The sequence below is a fragment of the Mesocricetus auratus genome, unplaced genomic scaffold (assembly GCF_017639785.1).
Source record: "Mesocricetus auratus isolate SY011 unplaced genomic scaffold, BCM_Maur_2.0 Super-Scaffold_6730, whole genome shotgun sequence".
Lineage (NCBI taxonomy): Eukaryota > Metazoa > Chordata > Mammalia > Rodentia > Cricetidae > Mesocricetus > Mesocricetus auratus.
In genome coordinates this window covers 65,197,683-65,216,948 of record NW_024429184.1, presented here as the reverse complement: position 1 = coordinate 65,216,948, position 19,266 = coordinate 65,197,683, and the positions used below count along the sequence as shown (strand labels likewise).

General features: G+C 41.1%; 1 protein-coding gene across 3 annotated transcripts in view; it reads right to left on the bottom strand.

Moving 5' to 3' along the window:
- Cpa6 (carboxypeptidase A6) overlaps window positions 1-19,266 on the bottom strand; it is a 341,877-nt gene that overhangs the window by 316,872 nt on the left and 5,739 nt on the right. The gene's annotated exons all lie outside the window — the stretch shown is intronic.

Genomic DNA, 19,266 nt, shown 5'->3' with positions numbered 1-19,266 from the left:
GCGGCACTCACTGAATCTTGCACAGACCAGAAAATGATTGTCCTAAAACTGAGACACTAACTGATGATCCTGCACATTTTGGTCTTCAGGAAATGTAAACATTATAGAGATATCTGTGTCCTGTGATGTCTTTATTTCAGGGATATTTGATTTTTTTTCTCTTTCAAAAATGGGTTAGAAGAGATGTCAGAAACATAGTGACATAACCAAGATACATAAATCAAAATAAAACACAAATTTCCTTTTCTTAGTCTAGGTCTTAGGAAATATATAATTGCATAATAAAATTAAGTTTGTCATGTTGGTATATCAGATCATCTTAATGTTAAAAGAACAAACTGTTGCATTCTTATAAAAATATCACTGCTATCATTTCCTTCTTGCTTCAAAAAGAAAAAAAATACACAAACAAGATTCCAAGGAAACTTCTTATAATACAAAAGTTAGCACATCTTGGCGCAAACCTTTAATCCCAACACTTTGGAGGCAGAGGCAGGCAGATCTCTGTGAGTTCGAGGCCAGCCTGGTCTTCAAAAGAGAGTTCCAGGACAGCTTGTAAACCTACAGAGAAACTCTGTATCAAAAAACAAAACAAAAAAATTAGTACATCTTGAGAACAGGGTCATATATGTTAAATCTTTTTTTAATTTTAAATTTTACATCATGCATATTCTTCTAGGTAAATATATACCTGTAATTCATTCCTTGCTAATAGCTTCATAATATTTTATAGTATAGACATACATAATTTTCCTAATTGGCCCTTTATTGATGAATTTTGTTTCAAATATTTAAAAATCAGTCTATTCAATACTACAATGAGCATCTTAACACATGCCAAAATCCTTTCACACAGGTAATTTTCTAATGAGATTTCTCTACAAGGCGATGTAAAGATCTTAAGAGATCTTCCAGATAACTTTACAAAGAACTTATGGCAACTTCACACTTCTTCCAGTACCAAGCACAGTCATAACTTATTCCATTCCTTCTCCAGCTCTGCCTATTATCAATCTTTTAAAGTTTTGCCAGTTTGACATGTGGGAAAAATTACCATTCTACTGGGAGTAAAATGCAGCAGGTGGAGATGAAATACATATTCTCTTCAGTAAGTGCCCTCTTCTGTAAAGTCCCCTCAGATAAAAAAGTTATACTGTTTCTGACATCAGGTGCCTACATACACACATGCACACACACACAGACACAGACACCACACACACAGTTTCTATACAGACATAAGTAGAAAGGGAAAATAACGCAAAAAAATCAAAATATAAAATGAAAAATTTAGAACATTTGCCAAGTTTTGAGTAGGAGGGGCAATTCATATATTTTTAAGTATGTTTTTTATTTAAATTAGAATATGCATGCTTCGAATGTCAATCCCAGCTCCCCCTTCTCCCTCCATCAGCCCCACCCTCACCCCCACACCCCACATCATTTCCCAGGGAGGGTGAGGCCCTCCTTGGGGGAAATCTCCAGAGTCTGTCATTTCATCCAGGGCAGGATCTAGGCCCTTCTGCAGGCAATTTATCTTTTTAAAGATACATCAGAATGACCAAAGGGAAGACAATGAAGGTAGGTGGATGTATAACCATTAAAGTCATTTACATTGGCTTTAAGAAGTATAAAAGGGAAATGGTGAGTTAAAAATAAGCCTGTATTACATATAATACACAAATGATTAATAGTCATATTACACAGGTCACTCAGCAATTGCTAAGAAAAGGTAAAGGGGAAAAGATAGAAAAATAAAACAAGTCCCAAATATAAATTCCTTGTTGCCCCCGCCTTCTACTGCCCCTGTTCTCCTACATGGCTTTAGAAGTCCCGTGTTTGAAGGCAGAACCAGTGCTTGTTGGTATCAGAGCTCTGTGGTCTCAAAGGTTGTGTTTCCTTCTCCATGGTCCACTCAGATTTACGTTCTTCACATCGGCCCTGACTTGGAGAAACCTTTGGCATTTGGGATCAGATCTGTTCAGGCTATGTGTTGCCTTCTGCAGATCTCATACACCTGCTAATCACATCATAGCTTTCCTGTTGATCATAATCTGACAATAAAGCTGGCTTGGAGTCAGAGGGCAGGGCTAGGCTAGCCATTAACTGACCAAAATTAACTGTTGGAGAATATTATTTTAAGGTCTGATGCTTTTGTTTTTGCTGCCTTTGTTTAACTATGTGAAGCTATGATTCTTTGCTTATATAAAACCTCCGATGGATTAATAAAGAGCTGAGGTAGGAGCAAGGATAGGCAGGACTGGCAGGCAGAGAGTATAAATAGAAGGAGAAACAAGACAGAGGAGGAGCAAGAGAACAAGGAGAGGAGGACATCAGCCACCCAGACAGCCATAAGTTAAGAAAAAAGCCCAAAGGCAAAAGAGAGTTGGGATAATTTAAATTAAGGAAAGCTGGCAAGAAACAAGTCAAACTAAAGCCAGGCATTCATAATTAAGAATAAGGCTCCAAGTGTGATTTATTTGGGAACTGAATGGTGGGCCCCGCTGAAAGAGCCAAAAGAGTAAAACATTGCATAACAATTAACCATAGAGATTTTGGAGGATCAAGGACAGATGGGAGACAGGAAGTAGTACGGCAGAGCTGAGAGAGGCTCTTAGCCCTTTTTTGGATGGCAGAAAAAAAGAGATAGGAAGTCACTGCTGGCTCTGCTGCTTCTCTAATCTTTCAGGTCTTACCCTGATATCTCACTCCCAATTTTTTTTCTTGATAAAGAATAATTAGGTAAACTCTTCACTTTCCTTTTGGAATTTCTCTGCACCCTTCTTTTCAACTTGACAGCCAACTCTTGGGAGTTCATTGCCTTTTAAAGCTAAATAGCTTCCATTCCAAATGTTCTGTAGGCAAAGTGGAGGGTTCCATCAGGCATGAGGTGCCCTAGTTTCAAGTGTGCAATAGCAAGATCAGGTAAGCTTTTAAAAATGTGCCTACACATCCATCAAATACCTACTTATGTATTCTCTGTATAGTCCCCATGAGTAGAGAGCAGGTGAGACCGGGGTCCCACATGTCTTAAGTCACTGTTCTATTGCTCTGAAGAGACAACATGACCAAGGCACCTCTCATAAACCAAATCATTTAATTGGAGGGCTTGCTTGTATTTTCAGAGGTTTAATCTATTATCATGATGGGGAGCATGACAGCAGGCAGGTGCTGGAGCAGTAACTGAGAGTTACATCTGGATCATTTGGCAGAGAGACAGAGACACAGAGACAGATGGACAGGCAGACAGTAGGCTTAGCATGAGCTTTTGAAACCTCAAAGTGACACACCTACTCCAACAAGACCACACTTAATTCTTTCAAATAGTGCCACTGCCTAATGACTAAGCATTTAAATGTGTGAGCTTATGGGCCATTGTTATTCAAACCACCGCACCTTACATGAATGTACTTTGCAGAGTCTATGGTACTACATGCATACCAGTAAGAATAAGTTTTGAAGCCAGGTTTCTCATTAAACCCACAATTTTAAATGATCACTGGGTAGTAGACCCATCATGTACCTCTTGTTTATTTCTTCTAAGTTGGAGCCAGCATTTCTGTCACCAGCTTTCTTTTGCTGGAACAGCTACACCTGGCAAGTGGCTTTTTATATGAGGCTCTGCCTTAGAGATAATAGCCTGAGAAAGACCCTTCTCATCTTAGACTCATCCTCCAAAATGGTTCACAATCTTATCACCTTTTAGATGTGAAGCGTCCTCCACAGGCTAATGTGTTTGAACACTCAGTCCCCTTTTGTCACTGTTTTGGGGCATTGTGGAACCTTCTCAGCTGACTAACCTCTACCTCCAAAAATAGTTACATTATGATTCATAAAATTAGCAAAATTACAGTTATGAAGTAACAACAAAAATAATATCATGGTTCCAGGTTTACCACAAGATGAGGAAATAAAGGGTTGCAGCATTAGGAAGGTAGAGAGCCACTGCTTTAAGAGGTAGAAACTACCGGGAGGAAGTGTGTCATTGGAGTGGTAAATCTTGAGTTTTAGAGGCCATCTCAACTTTGTATTATCTGTCTGCTTCCTGCACTACGATCAAGCAGCCACTGCAGGCTTCCACCACCACAAAGTCAAGTGTGGCCATGTCGTCTCCACATGGTAGCTTGAATTCACTCATGCCATGAGCCAAAAACAAACTTTCCTTTTTTCCTCTAAGTAAGTTGCTTCTTGTTGGGTATTTTGTTACAGGGATGGAAAAAGCAACCCATTTCCTCCAGAGTTGTCAGCTCTTTGCCATGTTTCTCCTATATTATCCCAACTACAGGTATAATTAAGATCTTCTTCTTAGCCCAAAGTATAAATTCAGTGAAAACATAGAACACCTGTCCTTTCTATGAAGTGTCTAATAAAGCGTCTGGTACACAGATGATCAATGAACATACTGAATAAGTGTATGAAAAGTTTCTTGTTTATTTCATCTCTATGTTAAGTGCCTATGAATATTTTTTCCTTGTCTTCATTCCCTGTATGAAAAGGACACATAATGCTAAGGTCTTTGTCTTCTTTGTTCCTAAGACTTTATATAAGGACATACAGAAGCTCAATAAAGATAGTAATTAACATAGAGGCATGATCTGCTGCTACTGGTTAACTTGATGGGGTTTAAGGATTAACATCTTTTCCATTTTCTTTCTTTTGGGGTTATGTGTGCACATGTTCATACATTGGGGTATATATATGTGAGTATATGTCTGTGTGTTATATGTGCAGAGGCCAGAGGTTAAGCTCAGGTCTCTTGCTCAGCTGTTCTTCACATTGTTTTGTTTTTGTTGTTGTTTTTAAAGACGGTGTTCATAGCTTTTGCGTGGTATTTGCAGAGTCAGCCAGGCTTCCTAGATCTGAGCTCCATGGATCCTCTTTTGTCCACCTCTCCAAGGCTGGGATTATAGGCATACACCACCATACTCAGATTACCATACCAAAACCAGGTTACCATCACACCACACCCAGATTATCCTACCACACCAGATCATCTCACCACACCCAGATTATCCACCATATCGGATTGTCCCATCACACCAGATGGTCACAACACCCAGATTGGCCTGTCACACCCAGATTACCACACCACACCCAGATTATCATCCTACCACATCAGGTTGTCCCAACACACCATATTACTCCACCACAAAAGATTATCTATTTTACAATACCAAATTACCCCCACCACACCCAGATTGTCCCATTACACCGAGATTGGTCTGCCACACCCAGATTGTCCTATCAAACTGAGATGGTTATGTGTACTGGGGGAACAAAGTCAAATGGTCATTCTTGGGGCACAGGAGCTTTACTAATTGAACTGTCACCTCAGCTGCATTCTTTCTGTTTTCTGGGACCCATGACCGAAATTTACAAACACTTTATTTTAAATCGCCTACATGTGTTTCTTAGTGTGCCAAATATACAAAAGTAAGCATTAGACAAGTGTACACATTTTCTTTGTGAGTTACATTGCAAATTATCACAAAATAAGAGAAAATATAATAACTTCTTTTAAACATTCTTTAACTCAAAGAAATAAGATAAGGAATTTGCAATTGATCTCCAAGTGATTTCTTTGTAGTTTTCAGGTTGTGGTTGTTGGATTAAAGATGGAATAAAATAGTCACTGATCATAGATAATACCAAAGAGTGAGAATATCAAACTAGTAAAGAGTCGGATGAAAATTAAGATGAGAGACTTTATTGGACAACAGTAGAAATTGTATTTGGACAAACTGCTCTCCATTCATACTCCATAGACGCAGGAACAAAATGATCCTCAACTCACTTAGTGGAAATCCAAAGACATTCAACCTGTACTATGTTCCAATGATTGCTATTACCACAGTTTTAAAAAGAAATCGATGGTGCATGAAACATCTGGCAAGTATTTCTCCTGCATTTCTTAAAATGTAATGGACTAGCTCAGACTGGGAAAAATATCTGTTATAGAGGAATATAGGTAAAAGTGTAATGCATTGGATATTCTGTGCAGTCATTTCAAATGCTTTCCCTCTCATCTAAACAAAAATCTAAATATAGATTTAATAGTGCCATTGCATTGAGACCACTGAATACCATCTCCTTAAACATGTGTATCAGCAGGATGGGGCAGCTCATCACTCAGAGCTGAAAGACTTTGAGCCTTGCTCTGCCCATTTCCGCCGAGTGTATAAGTGGCGTCCACTGCCGCAGCCATTTTGTGATTTAATGCATTGCTGGCACACCCAGTGATCTCATCTGCTGTAAGGAATAGCAAAGAACTTGCTTGTTTCTCTTCTCAGTCATTAGTTTGGCATGGGCTGCTATATTATTAATATACAGGCTCCTAACCGTTATTTGCAAAGCTCCTAGGATGACAGCATTGGCATAGGATACCCCAGAAGGTAAAAATTGACTTAGGCCTTTTTTGGAGAACTTAAACATGCTTGAAATTATTTTTTCTTTGAATATAAAATTTCTTTATGCTTCACATAGAGCAATTAGAAAATTGGAGAAAGAAGATTAGGGATGACAAAATCGATAATGAAGTCACCTAGCCATAAAAAATACCAAAACTACCTCTTAATATTTTCAGTCTTTCATGCCAGATATAGTGATAATGTCACATATAAAAGTAAATTACTGTAAAACCAGAATGACTAATGCTACTCTATTATCACATTGTCTCCCTGTTTTATATAATAAACATTAAAGTTGCTTGTAGATATTTACAATCGACATGATAGATTCCACTATATGTACTGCAGTTGACCTTTGGCTTATTATTGAACATAAGTTATTTTCTAGGTTCTGACAGAGCACATAAATTGGTGGTAAACATCTTTTTATACACTTTAAGTATTTGTCCACATTTCAGACAAGTCCAATAGAAAAGCATCTCACAAATAAAACTACATAGAATATTAGTATGGAAAGTAGTTCATAGTTGTTAAGTTTACATATGCCATCTTTTGCCTGTCCTAAGCACTTAGCATATATGACTTCAGTCAACAGTGTTCCAAGTTTACTGATAGAGAGACTGAGGCATGGAGAGATTCACTCCCTCCAAGTTCACGTTGATAGTAAGTGGGAGAGTTGGGACATAAAACCAGGTACTCTGTGGGTATTCCTCTCCGCTGCAAGGATTCCAACCACACACTGAACATGACATGACCCTGAGGCAGATCATGGACATGGGATTTGGAAGAGACAAGCTGCCTAATATGATCTCTGGATATCATGAAAAGTGATTCTCAGAAAGGCTAAATGATCTATTAAAGCAACAGCTAGCTAGCAGCAGAGCTGGAGTTGAACGCACTGGACTTCTCCTCCAGGGCCAGTGACATGCGCAAAGCCTGGCTCCATGTGGGCATCACCTGGGAACTTGTAAGAAATGCAGAGTCTCTGGTTATATTAAGTCTTTCTGAAGTTCCATCAGTCTGTATCATTAACAGAATCCCCAGACTTCATTTGCACCTCTAACATTGAGTGGCACTAGCAAAGAGCTTCGTAAAGTTGACAGATCTTTGCTACTTTAATGAAAAGAAATCTGCATATAACCTACTAGCTAGAGAAAATGTGCTCATTATTCAGACTTAACAGCTGATTGTCGGTCTTGGGAGAGGTTGGATTTGAGAGAAAATAAGAAAAGAGCCTTTGTCTCAAAGAGGAAACAGTACAGTTAGGAAAAATAAACAAGTAATTGCCACACAAAGTGATGGATGCTTTTGTGGAACTTTCTGAGAGCCTGGGAGGAAGTTAAGTGATGTTTCCAAAGAGTGATGAGAAAAAGTGATCATTTGCTACTATCAATGGCAAGAAAGATGAGTATACAAGGCTTATCCAGATTAGTAAATGGGTATCTCCGTATCCTTTGCTCAGAGCCAGATAGAATACATAAATAATAGTGGTGATCTACACAGGATAGGAGATAGAAATTGCTGCTTAGATTGCATAAGCCTGTCAGCTGCACTGTGCTTAATGGTAATGGCAGGTAGGGAGAGTTACAGCACTTAGGATACACTAGTCTCCCATGCTGAAATGCTTCTATGTGTTGGTTATGTGGGTGTGACATTAAATCGCCAGCCATTGGTCCTCAACCCCACCTTCAGTCCTTCATTTCCTCCACCCTTTCTTCCCATTAGGCCTTTCTCATAGGAGCCAGCTGGCTTTATGAAGAGTTAGGATGGTTCTGGATTTTCCGGAACCACTGTCGTGAGATGCCAGCTGAGCATCAATCGGGAGCCCCCATCAGGCTTAGGACCCTGTGTGAACATGCAGTTCCAGCTTTCATCATCTCTTAAAAGCTGTACTTTCAGAATGATCCTAGTTCTGTGGTTCCTGAAGTTAATGCCAGGGTCTGATTTAGGGAGCTGGGTGTAAGCCTGCAAGCAAGCTCTGTTCTTCCTGAATTGGGGCATTGAAAGAAATAGAAAAAGATGAATGAATTTATAGACAATAAATTTCTGAAGGACTTTAAAAAGACTTTTGCTTAATAAGAATTAGTTTTGAGATGAGAAAGGACACGGTCCTTGAAGTGAATTGACTGAACAGCAGTCTAATTTCAGATAAAGTTGTTATACATATCCTTTAGATGATAAAATAACATGGATTTCTCTAAATTGGTAAGGCAATGGCTGAAGCTATGTATGGCCATAATGTTTCTAATCTCAGCAGTCTGGAGGTTGATGCAGGAGGACTGAGAATAAAGGCTGGCTTTAGCTACATATTAAAATCTTATCTCAAAAAAAGCCAAAGAGAATGAGTATGATCAAAATGTATTAGATGGATCCCAGGAAATGTCATAATAACAGCCATTATTTATAATTCATATGTGCTAATAAAAACATAAGAGGAAGCCAAATCAAACCCAAGGAGACAAAGGCAGTGGTTAACAAACATGTCAGTCAGTGGGTGTGCTTTTGACACCATCAGAGATCTCCTCCCAGGAGCAGAGTGCTTCTCACCGCTGTCTTAGGTGCTTAGGGGCCTAACAAAATACTAAGACCAAATCTGGATAGGAGTACAAGGCCCCAAAGACAATGAGGACCCAGTCACAGGGGGGTGGGTGAGCGCCACATCCATGCTCAGAGAGGCATCTGTTCTGGGTCCCCATGTTCCTCTAAGGCCACAAGGGCAAGTACTTTCAAGTTCTCTCTGCTGCTCATCCACAAAAGCACATCTGGCAGAGTCTGCAGTTCGATTCCAAGTTTGTGCCTATCCCTATTTCATGCCCACATTTCTTTCTTTCCCTCCCTCCTTCCTTCTCTTCCTCTCTCACTCCCTCCCTCTCTCCCTCCCTCCCTCCCTCCCTGCCATCCATCCATTCATCCACCCATCCATCCATTCATCCACCCATGCCAGTTTTTACTGAACATGCCAACCACCCCGTGGGGACTGTGGGAACCCAGATTCAGAGAAGACACAGTATCTCATGCGCCCTTGTGTCTCACCTAACAGAACCTAGAGCACACACCACACAGGGGCATACATCCTAAGTAGTACAGCGGTACACAGGATAGACAGGGTGCTGTGGGCTCCTTGGTGAGAGCAATCGTAGCTGACTGGTGACATCACAGACTTGGCTGGCTGAGGACAAAGTGTTTGAATAGGATAAGAAATGGTGGATGGGTGTAGACAGTCAAGGGGTGAGGTGTGCTATAGAGAGAGTGACACAGATGGAGAGAGCTGTCTGGTTCTGGGCAGTGTACATGTGTGTATAAAAGGGAAGAGATGGCTACCTAGTGGAGAGCAGTAGTAACAAAGGATGAGTGACACGCATCTCCCCTAAACGGAAGCTCCTGCCTCATAGCTCACCGTTCTCACTTCTGGTTCTTTCCAGTGCTTTTCAAACCTTAGCCTAATCGCAGCCTGCACTGTTTAAGATGTAGGTTGCCTGGCCCCACTCCCAGCACCCCTTGCTGGCGAGAAGGTTTTCCCTTTCTAACAAGGCCCCAGGTGATGCTGCTAGCTGGCAGGGCGCACTCTTCAAGGTCATGCACAGGGGCTCTCAGCTCAACACTTTCTTACACATAGAAACTTCTGTCTTTAGCCGTACGGCTCCTGGTTTCCTTCTTTATTCCTCCCATCAACTCTCCTGACATTCTTTATCCCTCTTCTGCACTTTATCTCTCTGTAGCTCTTATCAGAACTCAACACCATGGTTTATTAATTTTCAATCATCCTTTTAGAAGGTAAATCCCCCAAGAGACTTTGTTTTATTCATGAGGACCTGAAGCAGGGTTCCATTTTAGTATCTAACATTTGGTCTAAGACTCCTGGACCTTAAATCAGCCTGTAATGTACAGGTTGTCTATCAATAATGCTGGCAGAGAAGGGGAGAGACGCCTTGGGAGGAAGAGATAAGGGGCCTTTGTGTCTTGTGGCAGGAAGTATGGGAGTGAGAGGACTCAGGACAGATGCTGTGACCCTCCATCTTGTCCATCAAGAGCACACACTGACATTTTCATTTCTTATTTATATGTGTGTTCTGCCTGCCTGCTTCTCTCCCCATTTCCCCACCTTCTGTGGAGAGATCTGCTTCCCTCCCCTTCTCTTCATTAGCGAAAAGTTTGGGGTCAGAAATGGGAAGGAGGAAAGTTAATTTCTGTTGTCAGCTTGCCTACAGTTACAGTTACCTAGGAAACACACCTCTGGGTATGTCAGAGGGCATTTCCAGAGCTTTAACCGAGGAAGGGAGACCCACTGTGAATATGGCTGGCACTGATTTCCCACTGGGATCCTAGGCTGAATAGAAAGAATTGTAAGAAGAAAGCAAGCTGTGGTGGTATATTGTTTATGATTTATTACAGCTTGTCTGAGGATTCAGAAAGCAAAGTCAGCCACAAGTAACAGAGATCAGACTGTGGTGATACAAACCTTTAATCCCAGGACTCAGGATCAAGAGGTAGACGGGTCTCTGTGAGTCCAAGGCCACCCAGATCTACACAAGATCCAGTTCTAAAGAGAAACAGCTCACACAAAGATGATCTCAGCACCTGGGATCACACGCCTTTAATCCCAGCATTAGGGAGGTACATAAGACTAAAGCAGGGTCTTCAGTAGTCAGTATCTGTTGGGGAAGTCCTTTGTCAATAAAGCACTGTTGAGCCAACCAATAGGAATCTAGATAGGTGGGACTAGGAGTCCAGGAGGATTCTGGGAAAGAGAAACACGAGGAGAGTTTGAGATGTAACCGCCATGGGGTAGGAAGCCCGGAACTATTCTCTGGTAAGAGAAACATACTTAGATTAACAATTATGGGGTAATTACTTAAGTCAGAGCTAGCCAGTAAGAAACAAGCAAGGCCAACAGCTTCATAATTAATACAGCGTCTTGTGTGTTATTTGGGGACTACAATGTGGCAGAGCCCAGGCGACTGGCGGGTGATATACCAAAGCGGCTAGCAAGGAAAAGCTTCTCTTAACAGAATGGTTGTCAGGAGTGGGATTGAATTTCCACGCAAAACAACAAAAGCTTTAAAGGAATTTTAGAAACAGAAGAACAGAGAGAAGCACAGATTTTGGTAGCAGCATTTTTCTCAGGTGTGCTCTGTTTTGCTAGCAACAAGCCAAGATTCACGTGGCTCGCTTACCCAAGTCTTCCTGACTGGGCATAAAAAGAAAAAAAAAAAAACAGCCAGCAAGGTTCTTTTAAGAGACTCTGCTAACGATTGAAAGGTGTGTACGTACAGCTGGAAGTGGCAGCTTTTGCTGGATGTCAGACAGTGAGCTGGAATCATGCTTACGCCCGCCATCTTGAAAACAGCAGTTTAAAACAGCCGCGGTTTTAACAGATAAGACACGTGGCCAGAAAAACATAACGATTTACAGTAAAGTCAGACTTGGATGAAGAAAAACCTCTAAAGGTTTACAATGTGTTTAAAAATATACGTGAGATTGAGAGAGAAAATGAAACGGCAAAGTGGTAAATAAATACAAAAGCCGGCGTTGTGGCGCACGCTGGTAGGATTTACTCCAGAGGCAGAGGTAGGCAGATTTCCAAAGAGAAAACCTGTCTCAAAGAAAAATAAATAAAAGTAAAATAAATAAAGTAATAATAAATAAATAAGCCACGTAACTATGGAAAATACACAGAGAGTCTAGATAATGTATGCTATTGTGTTTTTCAGTTTTTTGATTGCTAAGGAAGGAACAGCTGCTAAAGCACACTTGATTATAAATGCTGCTGAATTAATCCAAATTCTATCTTTTGAAAATGCCTTGACTTCAAAATTTAAGTATAAGGATATGTTACTCGGAAAAGGAGTTTTTGCTTATGTTCCTACAGAAAATGAAAAGCTGAGGATTCCTTCCAGGCTTCTGTCGTTTGACGAACCAAGACCCCCGGAGCAGTGGACCAGGTGTTCCAACAACTGAAACAGCTAAGATGATGGAGCTTTACAGACCCTGAAAATAAGGACTTATATAGGTTTCTGAGTTTTGTCATGATCCCGATGGTATGAACAGCGCCCCCTTCCAGCACGAAGCAGTTTGGAATGAGCGACATCCCAATTCCCATCTTGTTTATAAATCTTTCTTTTCATTTAAATGGGATTGTTTATAATTGGCTAGTGATCACAGCCAATCTTTTTTAATGGTAAAAAAGGGAATTATTGATACAAATTCAAGGTCAATTTTGTGATATGTATATTTCTCCTCTTGATTAAGTATTGTGCTTATACTGATCTTTTAAAATGTAATGCGTAATTAAATACAGATTATAGATAGTTACTTATAATAGTCAGAATTTATAGTTAGGTAAGTTAGGTTTTCTAGATATACAGAAACATATTTGAGATAGATAGTCTTCAAACCTTTCAAAGACCTTCAGAAAATGGCATTTAAAATGGCTTAGGGTTTTTCTTGACAATGAGAAATGTCTGCTCTTGGCAGCACCAATTACGTTTGAGAGGAAGATGGGCATCGAAGAAACTTGTTATGGAGTTTGCTTTCAACATGGCAAGATTAGCCATTTGGACAAGAAACTGCTCTTCCCTGTACTGCTTGACTGTTGTTGTATAATCTGGACATGCAGGACCCACAGAAAATTGACTGCTGAACTCAGTCTTACAGGGTTCCTACTTCATGGAAGAGTCTACGAGACTTTCTGCAGGATACAGAAAAATGACTGACAAACTGCCAATGCACATGGACAGTTTGAAATTTCCTGCTTTGCTGAGAAATCTTCTGGACACACTGTGGCCTATGGGCTGAAGATGGATGCCCCAACGTTACAGAGGAACTTTGGGTGACTGTCAAGGCAGTAAGATATGTCTGTCAATCCTACTATTTATATATTATCCTTCTGTGGTCTTTGATGGAGTTGAAGACAGATAGTTATAATTACAGTTTTCCTTAGTTATGATAAAAGATAAGCTACATATTGAACTTTGGACTCACAAGGATGGGATGGATGATATTTTCTTTAAATCTTGCTAAAATATTGTAACTATGTTCTTACTTGATAACTGTTCTGTTATATACAATTTGACTATGTTAAAGTTAAGACCTTTCTTTTTGTTTAAACAGAAAAGAGGAGATGTTGGGGAAGTCCTTTGTCAATAAAGCACTGTTGAGCCAACCAATAGGAATCTAGATATGTGGGACTAGGAGTCCAGGAGGATTCTGGGAAAGAGAAACACGAGGAGAGTTCGAGATGTAACCGCCATGGGGTAGTAAGCCCGGAACTATTCTCTGGTAAGAGAAACATACTTAGATTAACAATTATGGGGTAATTACTTAAGTCAGAGCTAGCCAGTAAGAAACAAGCAAGGCCAACAGCTTCATAATTAATATAGCCTCCTGTGTGTTTATTTGGGATTGATGGGGATCTAGAACCAGGTGGGCGGGAAAGCTTCTCTCAAAGAAAAGGCCTCCCTTTACAAGTATCAACATTCATTCTCCAGACACACTGAAGAGAGGAAGACATTGAAGTCTCAGGATTCTCCAGCCATGCTAAGGAGAGGCAGCAGGGATTTGGTGGAGCCAGTATCACCTTTCAGTCTGAGGTAGAATAAGAAGCTAGGGCCACCTGCTTTACTATTCTGATCTTTAGTTTGAAGCTTGAACCCCAATATCAGTCTCTGGGTCTTTTATGTTTTTGTGCTACAGCAAGCAGCGAGCAGCACTCCCCTACCTCTGATTCCCGCTGGGGACATAGTGTGGCCAGCTTCCAGTTCTGTGCCTTCTCTGCCAGAATGTAATGGTGACCCAAAATAAGCCTTTTGATCCTTAAGTTGATTTTGTCAGGTGTTTTGTTATAGCATCAAGAAAAGTAACTAATATAGAAAGGTGAGATGCTGGGAAGGGTGGGAGTAATCGGAGATATTTAGAGTGACTATATGGATTACACACTATCAGCAATCCGTCCCTTTATGGGTAAAGGAAAAGCATTCTCATTTTAGGCAAAAAGATAAAATCACAATGAGCAAAAATTCTCAGGTGTTTTAAAATTTGCAATTATATTGATGTCGTAGTTGTTACTTATTGTCCCCTCTCTGTACTTTACAGAGATCTGAAAATTTAGGAAAACTGACATCTCCCACATCCTCTTCATTACTTCCCCATAAGCTAAGGGCTTAGCCACTACCCGATAAGAAAACATTCCATCAGCTCTAAACAACCAGCTCTCCTGGCAGCTCTCAAAGGCTCCAATCTCCAGGATGTTTAGTGATTTTGACATGAGATGTGCTGTTATCACATCATCAGACATCCCACATGGTCATGATGGATAGGAAAGAGCTATGTTTTACAAATCTGTAAAACCATACAAGGAACTCAGCAGACATTTATCTGATTCATGAATTAGTCTGACAAGATACAGAAGTCCTGACAGGCGTGTAGGAGAAACGGGAATATGGTCAAAGAGGACACATAAGCAAAAGGCTGAAGATTCTGTGTGTGCAAAAATAAACCGGGTTCTCGCTGATTTGTGCGTGACATCCTGAAAGTTTCCTCTCTTAGCAGAAAAACCCGAGTCTAAAATAACTTGAAATCCAAGAGGGAGGGTACATCAAGAAAACAACAGGAGAGACACACGAGGGAGTGCATATGGCAGCCTAGTACGTGGCATTTTCCTTTGATTTGATCACTTGCTCGTATGTGTTACCCCTTCTCCCCAGCCCTCTCTCCCTCCCCTTCTCTCCTCTTCTTCCTAGGCTGTTGAATTAAAACCTAAGCCCCCAGGAAGTAGAAATGGCCACACAGACTCACTCTGCAAGACAGGAATAAACTCACTAAAGATCTTCACCTCACATGTGCTAAGGAATGATAGTCAGTATGTGATCAGCAGTCAGTGTGTAGAAGGAGTGGGAGGTTGGGAGATGGACTAGAAGGTATTTCCAGTTCTTCCTAAGGAAAAAAAATCAAGACGTTCACAGTCTTTTACTTAATGCCTCAGAAAGTTGGAAGAGTATACAGTCAATTGTATAAACAGATGTGCCTGCATAAGAGCTGAGCCTTTCCAATTAGTTATTAGCACAGCCATATGATATAACACCTCGCAACTGTTTGTTGATTTACAAAGGACCATGCTATTTTCTCTTGTGGGAGAGAAAGGGAAATTAGTGGTTGTCTTCTTTTCCTTCTCACACTGCTATTATGTTTTTAGGTTTTCTTTTTTCATTTCAGAGCCCCAGAAACTGCTCTAACACAAATCTACAAACATAATTTGTGTGTGTGTGTGTGTGTGTGTGTGTGTGTGTGTGTGTGTGTGTGTGTGTGTGTGTGTGTTCAATTCCAGGTGTTTCACCATAAGAGAGAAATATTCAAATGGCCAACTACGGTTATTTAATAACATGACCATTGATGGGAGCAGGGTAGAAGTGGACAGTCAAGGTGTGCTTAAGCATCCAAACATAAGCAATCCCTGGGTCTGAGGAATAAAAGAATTACATCCTAGAGGCCAGAGAGCTGGATGCTGCCAGGTAGCTGCCAGCAAGAGATGTTTATAGAAGGCCCAGATACTGTCAGAATGTTGCACTAAATGAAGCCAGAAAGGAGTGGCAGGGAAGTAATACCCCAACTTTTCTCTCTGATTGCCTCCCCTCGCCTGGTGGAGAAAGTAGCCAGACATAAGGCTGAGTGATCAATCTCCCAGACACAAAAAAGAAAGGCAGAGAATGGATGGGGTCTGAAGGTTACTGACATTCCTGTTTGTCTTTTATTGTGACTTCATACAGGTGTGTTGGAACACACATCCTTATCCTGTGAAAATGCCATAGGCACAGTGATAGTTTACAGGTAATGTCACATGAAGTTAATGGAATTACTGGAAGAAATTCAGGGCTGGAGATGGATTCTCTTGAGAACTGCCATCTTGACCATCCATGTTGTGTCTTCTAAAGGACTCGGGTTATTGCCCTCAGGAACATTCAGAACCTCAGTCCTCACTCTTTAATCCAGGTCTCTATTCATCCTACTGTCAGAGTTAGGGTTAGGACTCCCCACTTTTCAGAAAAAGGAAGGGACAACAGTATTCTGTCTCACAGAGAACCCAGCCCATCACTTCCTCTTTGCTGCATCTTTACCTACAGTCTCTCTTCTTTATACTCCTGGCTGAGACAAGAGCAATCTGTACCTTTCCTAAATAAAAATGAAATCGCAAAGCTCTCCTTCAATGTGAGGTTTAGGTCCCTCACCCCTGTGCCCACCTTCCACTTGAAATTATTGTCCACACTCAATTCTAATTTTTCACATTCTATTCAGTCTTTTAACATGCTCTGGTTTTTCAGTCATCCTTTGGTCAAAGGTACCTTTGATGACATCACACGTGATTTCCTTTATGGACACCAGCAGGTGCCCCCTGCTTATAACTGAGGCATCTGGCCTCTCCTTCTTGACATTCAGCATCCATTTCCTTTAATTTCTGTTTTCTGTATTGCTTCCTTTACGGACCTTTCTAATTGTTTCTTCTCTGACATTTCCCCTAGTTTTTGGCTTCTCTTTTCATGTCAGTGTGCTCTTTCTGAGTGCTCTATCAGATGTTTAGAAATTCTGTTTGCACAGTCAGCAAGACAAAAAGGCAGCCCACAGAATGGGAAAAAATATTCACTAATCCCACATCTGACAGAGGGTTGATCTCCAAAATTTACAAAGAACTCAAGAAGCAAGTCTCCAAAACACCAAAGGACCCTATTAAAAAGTGGGCTGCAGAACTAAATAGAGAGTTTTCAATAGAGGAGTCTAAAATGGATGAGAGATACTTGAGAAAGTGCTCAACATCCTTAGCCATCCGGGAAATGCAAATCAAAACAACTCTGAGATACCATCTCACTCCTGTCAGAATGGCTAAAATCAAAAACACCAATGGCAATTTATGCTGGAGAGGATGTGGTGAAAGGGGGACACTCCTCCATTGCTGGTGGGAGTGCCAACTGGTTCAGCCACTTTGGAAATCAGTATGGAGATTCCTCAGAAAAATGGGAATAAACCTACCACAAGACCCAGCAACTCCACTCTTAGGCATATATCCAAAAGATGCCCATTCATACAACAAAGATGTCTGTTCCACTATGTTCATAGCAGCTTTATTTGTAATAACCAGAACTTGGAAGCAACCTAGATGTCCCTCACCGGAAGAGTGGATAGAGAAAATGTGGTACACCTACACAATGGAGTACTATTCAGCAGAAAAAAATAATGGAATCATGAGATTCGCAGGCAAATGGATGACACTAGAAGAAACCATCCTGAGTGAGGTAACCCAGTCACAAAAAGAGAAACATGGCATGTACTCTCTCATATATGGATTTTAGACATAGATCTGGGGAGTGCTAGCCTACAATCCTATGGCCAGAGAGTCTGGGAAACAGAAACTTCATTTAGTGGCTGATCAAAGAAGAGGCAGACTCCCTTGGTTAAGTACTGAGCTGAACTCAAGAAAGACAGTAACAGAGAGGGAGGACTGATGATCAAAGGGATTAAGACTGGGCTGGTTTAACCCCCAGAAACAGCTGACCAGACAAAGGTTAACTCTTGAATCCCAGGCATCAGCCTGGGAATCCAGCATGGGACTGATCAAGACCCCCTGAATCTGGGTGTCAGAGAGGAGGCCTAGGGAATCTATTGAGCCTTGGGCAGCAGATCAGTGCCCATCCCAACTATACACACGGACTTTGGACTCCCATAGAACAATGTGAGGTGCACTCTCACCCTGAACTCTTGGGAAGGGTCTAGGCCCTGCCCTATATGAAATGACAGACTATGGACACCCCCATGGAGGGCCTCACCCTCCCTGGGGGAATGAGGTGATAACGGGGGGGGGGTGGTTGGGGGGAGGGGGTGGGAAGAGGGGGAGGGAATGGGAGAGGGACCTGGAACTGACTTGTGAAGCAACCTCGTTTCTTATCTAAATTTAAACTGGAAAATAAAATATAAAAAAAAGAAATTCTGTTTGCTTATCATTTAGTACAGTTTATTTCTCAGTCTCTCTCTCTCTCCTCCTCCTCCCTCCCTCCCTCTCTCTCTGTCATTGCAGCAGCCTCATATTATAATAATTACGATCTCGGTTATCTTGTGGACAGCCATCTACCTTTTTATCTTCCCTTCTCAGGGATTCCAGAGAGAACTTCCTTTTACAACTTTGTCGGAATTTCTTGAAAATACATTAGTATTCTGTCTTTAGGTGAGAATTACATGTGACAGATGACAAAATATGTCACTCTTACACTTGCATCTTTGGTGAGAGAAGCAATAACTGATTACCTAGACCTCACTGTGAGCTCTCTGAGCTCTTTGAAATGAAGTACGCCCTGTGCCTGGAAAGCCTTCCTTAAATTTCCACTTGTTGGCTTTGTTTTTCTTTTACGACAAGATGAGGCCATGCCATTTCAGTACCAACCATTTAAAAGGAAAAGGCAGTATACCTCAGACACTCAATAATCCACTCAAATTTCTGTCCTTCGAGAAACATCTCACAGCTGAGAAACCAGCTTTGACTTCCTCTCCATTCTTCAGTCTGGGTTAGATGGTCCTCTCATGCACTCACCTGGCACTAAGAATCTTCTCTGTGGGACAGGGATTCTAGGTTGTAACTCCTTGTTTATCTGCTTGAGTTAATCATTATGTAGTGTGCATGAACTGCTCTTTTGAAACTAGCAACGGGCAGACACCTTACTTACAGAAATGAAATAGTCCCTTTTTAAAGACTCCCCAGCTTTGCCAAAATGTATGTTTTCATCCCCAAAAATTCACAGAAAGGTTGTGATGATTTCTAGAGTCACCAAATGCTACAGTCACAGTGAGGAATTCTGAGAACTCCCTGACCCGGGTTTTAGTCCTA